Genomic DNA, 5853 nt, shown 5'->3' with positions numbered 1-5853 from the left:
TAAATTTTCCTAAAGTGTTTTGAAATATTTCAAAAATACTTAATTTGATATATTTTTTTTTATTCTTGACCATAAAAAAATAATTTACAGTTACCCTTCAATTGTTGCTATCAATATGTGAAACATTTTGCATAAGAGAATGTGGCGAAATTGCATAATTATTAAAAAAAATTTGTTTCAGCAATAGAAATCCTAAATTTTTTGAAGAAAAATTTCAAGCAATTTTAAACCCCGAAATTTGGAAAGCAGGAATTTTTTTTATTCCTCTCAAAGGTGTGAAAGAAAAATAAATGCAAATGCCATTGCCTACGCTATTTGTTTTACTTATTATGCTATAATTCATTTTAAAATAACTTTTTTTAGATGTCCCATAAATCATTATTGCTCTTGTTTTTTTTAAAATACCTTTAAAAAAAAGATAAAAACTGGTCTTTTTGTATACTTTTCTTTAATTGTATATTTTTCTTTAAAAAGTTACAAACTGGTCTTTTTTGTATATTTCTTTTTTTTTAAAAAAGATAACTAGCAATTTAATAGTTTTATTTCTTTTTTAGAAACTATTTAGTTGTAACAAAGATATTCGTGATCAGCGGTTCCCAATTATTTTTCCGTTTATGGAACCCTAAATGCTGAACATTATTTCAACGGAATCACGATTTTATAGCTGAAGTACATAAAGACAATTGTGAACATATTAACCTATATAAGACTACTTTATTTTGAAAATTTTTAATAAGAAGATAGACATTTTTTCATCGTTTTATCATTAATAATCTTACTCTAGGTTTTGTATCCGACAGTTAAATTCACAATCCAGGAACTGAATCAAGTCTTGTTATGAATTTGTTTTTGGTGTATAAACATAAGCTGAAAATGAATGAAGAAAGTCCAATTGTGGTTTTCTTTAAAATAAAAACTAAAAGAACTATAACGACTATATACAAAGAACTAGAACTAAAAATAAAAGAAATAAACGTTTGAAATAGGTAGTAGGGAAACGTATTTTTTTAATAATAATCTATTTATTTTATTTTGGTTTGAAAAGCGCGATGTCAAGTACTAATGCAATATTTTATAAATGCATGTCCTTTTCATAGTTTATTCAATACATTATTATTTGAAAAATTAAGTTTTAAAAAAAAAGTGCAAATTTTTTGATTGGCCTTTTACTTTAAATATTATCTCAAAAATAACCAAAGAAATAAGTAAATAATGGTTTATTGATTGGATCCAAATATAATTACTAGTTACAAGAATGTTAAAAATGAATTTTAAAAAAAAGTCCGAACTCTCGAAACCCGTTTAACTCTCTTCCACGGAGGCCTAAGGCTCCGCGGAACATCATTTGGGAACCCCTGTTCGTACTTAACAAAATATGTTAATTATATGCTAATTATATATGTTAATTACAATAATTTTAAAAACAAGTTGCTTGTCATATTCGAAAGTATTAACTTATCTTGAGCTCGAATTCCCAACTGCTTTTTTCAAAAAGGTACTTTTTACATAAATACTAAGTGATCAGCGAACGCAACGGTAGCAGGAAACGGGTAAAAAAAATTGTAGCTTTGGTGAGATATAAATTTAAACATAATTAAAATATCTGTAAGTACTTTAATCAATTCGCGATCGCAACGCTCGAGTACGCCGTCTAGCGGAAGCCTGTAAATATCAGACATTAATTTATCACGTTTTCNTAAAAATATGCTGATCCACATGAGGGGAAAAACAATGAATCTCAGTTAATGCCACAGTCATAAACTGATCGGTTGAAAATGAGATACCTGCAAGTGACGTTGCGTGGGTATATCGATCCTGATTGGTTGTTGAAACGTGATATTTGTTTACGTTTGCAACTGTTCTTTCCATTCTATTTCGAGTAAGCCAATACCGTCAAATATCAATTCTCTTAAGTGATACATTCTATGTTCTTGCACAAAGATCTCAATTCTTTCACTATATATTTCTTACTTAACACAAAGACAGACATGAAGCCATGTATAACATACACAAACTAATTTTGCATCGAAGTTGCCAGATACACAAAACAAAAATATATCATGGTTACAATAAAATACACAAGCAAATAATAAATCGAACTTAAGTAAAAGACGTAGACGAGAAAGAATTATATTTCAACGAATTCGATGTGCGATACGGCGCTGTGTTTAATGAACTTCATGGTAAGAAACATTCTGACTTATGTGGAGAAGCTTAGCTCAACTTTAACACGCCATTTTTCTTGTAAACGATCAGCTGACGCTGACGTCATAGGTCACGTGTGTGAGCATTGTGATCTTCTTATAAGTGCAAGTACCCAATCCTCTTCAAGGTAATGCAAAAATAATTTGGGAACTGTTCGCTCTATTGTAGAAAACCTGATAATACTCAAAACCATCTTACTTACGTTTTCTTGAACTTGCCATTATTGAATTTAATGTATATCAACAAGAATGTTTTTTTTCTTCTAAAGAAGAGAAAGAATGGATTAAAAATATGAATAAAAAAGAAATACATTAGTGAAACGAAATAAATTGGTAATGCTGGTTAATAAAATTAATCTTTTTATTGTTGGAAAACATTCATTATAGGTTTAAAAAATAAGTTGGTTTATGAAACACATGGTTCCTGTATAATACTGTATTAGGTATCATATCGGATCCTGTATATTATGGAAAACCATATATCATAGATCCAGTATATTACAGATACTGTATCCGGTATCATTTCAGATCAAGTATTATACCGAAATAGGTGTTTCATTAACCGGTATAACTCATATCAGAGCCAGTACTATACTAGAGCCGGTATTCCATAAACTGGTATCATACCAGTTCCAGTATGATGCAAGATCCGGTACAGCATCAGCATTAAACCAGAACCATCATATACTGGGAGTGGAATTATGCTGAGCCCAGTATCCAAATTGGAATCGATGTTTCATAAGCTGGTTAATTTGAACGAAAGTACATTGCGATAGGGGAGAGTGGGGTCAATTGTAACAGGGTACGATTGTAACAGAGCAAAAATTTCGAGTGTCGGGTTCTAGATTTGGTTCCTAGGTGGCGCACAAGGTGTATTTAATAAATCTACATGTATAAATCTACAATACTAAACCCTGCTGGCAACCATTTTTATGTACTTTTGAAAGAGTTACATCACGAAAGATATTTTCACTCTACGTAAGTACTTTTTTTGGTATTAGAATATTATATTGTAACAAAGTAATTTTGTTTAAACAAATAAAAATTAGTAACCGAATATGTAAGTGGACACTTTAATTAACATTTCAAAAAAAAAAAGATTAGTTTTGCTAATTAACTAGCATTGTTTTTAACAAATGAAGCTGAAATGGCGTCTTGGGGACAATTGTAACAATAAGTAAAGGGACGATTGTAACAGCTGAAAATAAATAATCTTATGTTTACAAACCATTACTTAACTCTTTAAGAACCACCAATAGTTTCCTATATCATTTATATTATGTTGCATGTGCATTATTTTATTTGTCACCTTTCACAGCATAAATTAAAATTTTTAACCCCTTAAAGTTAAAAGTTTAACCCTTTAGGTCTCTGCTCATTATTATTTTTACTCCTAAAATATCACTACTATTTTGATCAATAAAAAAATATATCACAACTATGATAATATGTATAATTAACTATGTTTTAGTTGAATTTATGAACTGTTACAATTGACCCCGTAAGTGGGGACAATTGTAACAAGTGCACGATTGTCAAAAATTGTTAATAACTAACATAATAACATTTAAAATAAGGTTTTTTTTCCTAGTCGAGGGTAGTCTACTTTACTCGTCTGTCAATTAATACTAATAATATATTGGATTTTTTGTTAGTTAAAAATAGTTAAGTAAAAAATTTTACAATTGACCCCACTCTCCCCTACTAGCTCCAGTTTCACACTGGAACTTTAGTGGACAGGTCTATATAGGGAAATAAAAAACCGAGGGTTCCAAATATGTCTAAGTACTCTTTTCAATGCTAAGAGGGTTCCGCAGTGGGCTGATCGTAAAGACACGATTCCCAGTGAAACACCGATGTCATGCATCACTGGCTGCCGTCAGTAAGCGGATGGGTTACCGTTACCACTTTACCTGCGTAGGCACCGAGGGTACGCGGTATCGGTCCTCGCTAAACTGTTCCACTGTAAAGTGCTCGACTTCGTGCGTAGGCCGTCCGGATACTAAATAAGGAGAGCCATCCCCTCTGCAGAGGATCAAAATTGCGATGGCTTGTCTTTGGATCATCTCCAGAGATGTTTCCCAGACCGTCGCCAATAGCCCATTGTGTAGCTCTAGTGCGACGTGAATGAAGTACCTACTTACCTCAATGATAATTTTAAAAAAAAGGTAAATCGATGTAAATAATGGTAAAAAAAGGTTCTAAATCTCAGAATATGTCTCGAATATGAACTGATAAGTAGAAGATTTTCGAGATTATGAAGATCAAGAACTACTCGCTCTAATCCAGAAAACGTAATATCGCACAAAACATCTACTTACATTTTCATCTCACCTTGAACTTGACATTTGATTTGGCACAAGGACAAAAAATAACGGCCAGTTTTCTCTGTTACAGAGGTGGGGGGGGGGAGAATCTCGGACTAATGTGTAAACACGAAAACACCGTGGGAAGAAAAAAAGGTATGCATCGAGGATGAGGGATTAATAAAATTATACTTAACGAACAGGTTAAGCGACAACATAAAGCGGGTTCTAATTAAATTTCCCTAAGCCAGTGGCTATATTAGCTTTCTCCTATCTGTTAGCCAAGGGTCTCATTCGACCTTTCTGGGGCATTTGTTGATGAAATGTCAAATTCCCCACTGACCAAAGCAGATGGCACCTATCAAAACAAACTATAAATTGTAAAAAATGATGATGTTCCAATAAATATGAAAAGCTCCCTGTCAACTTATTTTTAAAACATTCGATCGTTGACCCATCTAAAAAGGGGAGGTTTTCGGTAGCCTGATGATCGGGTTTTAAAAAAGACGACCTTTAAACACCGCCTTTTAAGTCATCAGACAAGATCACTGACATGAAGTACTTTTAGTCAAGCTGTGACTTTAATTTTAATGATGGTATTTATTAGCTGAAAGCGTTTGAATTATCACCTGTTTTAATAAAAAACTTGCTTTGTTTGGTGATTACCTTGTTTATGATGACACTCTTACTTGCACTTTTTTCTTCCTTTTAAGTTGTTTGTTGTTCCCATTCGTTTATGCATATCTGGAATAGTTTGCTTTTAAAAAAATGTTTAATAACGGACAATTCGCGGAATTCGTTAAGGTAAATAAAAATAGTTCCGACTTTTTTTCTGGAAAAAAAAAGGCGTAAAAGTCGACCTCCTTTCCTTAAAATAGTTGAAGTTGTTTTATGCAATTTTACGTACAAGAGTTGGACAAAAATACGGAAACACTTAACTTCGCAATGTACTGTTGCAGCAGTTGGTGTTAATTGCTGCATATGACTTCGTAATTGTGAAATTGCTTAAGGACTAAAAAGCAGAAATACTTTGTTATATTTAAATATTTCAACAAAAAGATAGTTCCTGACATTTTTAGTCTAGTGAAATTGTCAGAACACTTGAAATTAGCTTTAAATTTTATGTTTTAGCGAGTAAAAAAAATGTATTTTATTTTTATATTTCATAATCTTTCTTTGTTTGCGAATATTTTGTTTAGTAATAATTTTGTTAATTACCAAAAAATATTAAAATTATCTAGCGAACATATAACGAATGCTTGGAAAACAAATGTTTAAAATTTATTATATTTTGTAATTCATTTCAAAAGTAAAAAGTGCAATAAAGGTATGCGCTGATAACA

The sequence above is a fragment of the Parasteatoda tepidariorum genome, chromosome 7, assembly GCF_043381705.1.
Source record: "Parasteatoda tepidariorum isolate YZ-2023 chromosome 7, CAS_Ptep_4.0, whole genome shotgun sequence".
NCBI classification, from domain to species: Eukaryota; Metazoa; Arthropoda; class Arachnida; order Araneae; family Theridiidae; genus Parasteatoda; species Parasteatoda tepidariorum.
This window is presented reverse-complemented; position numbering follows the sequence as displayed.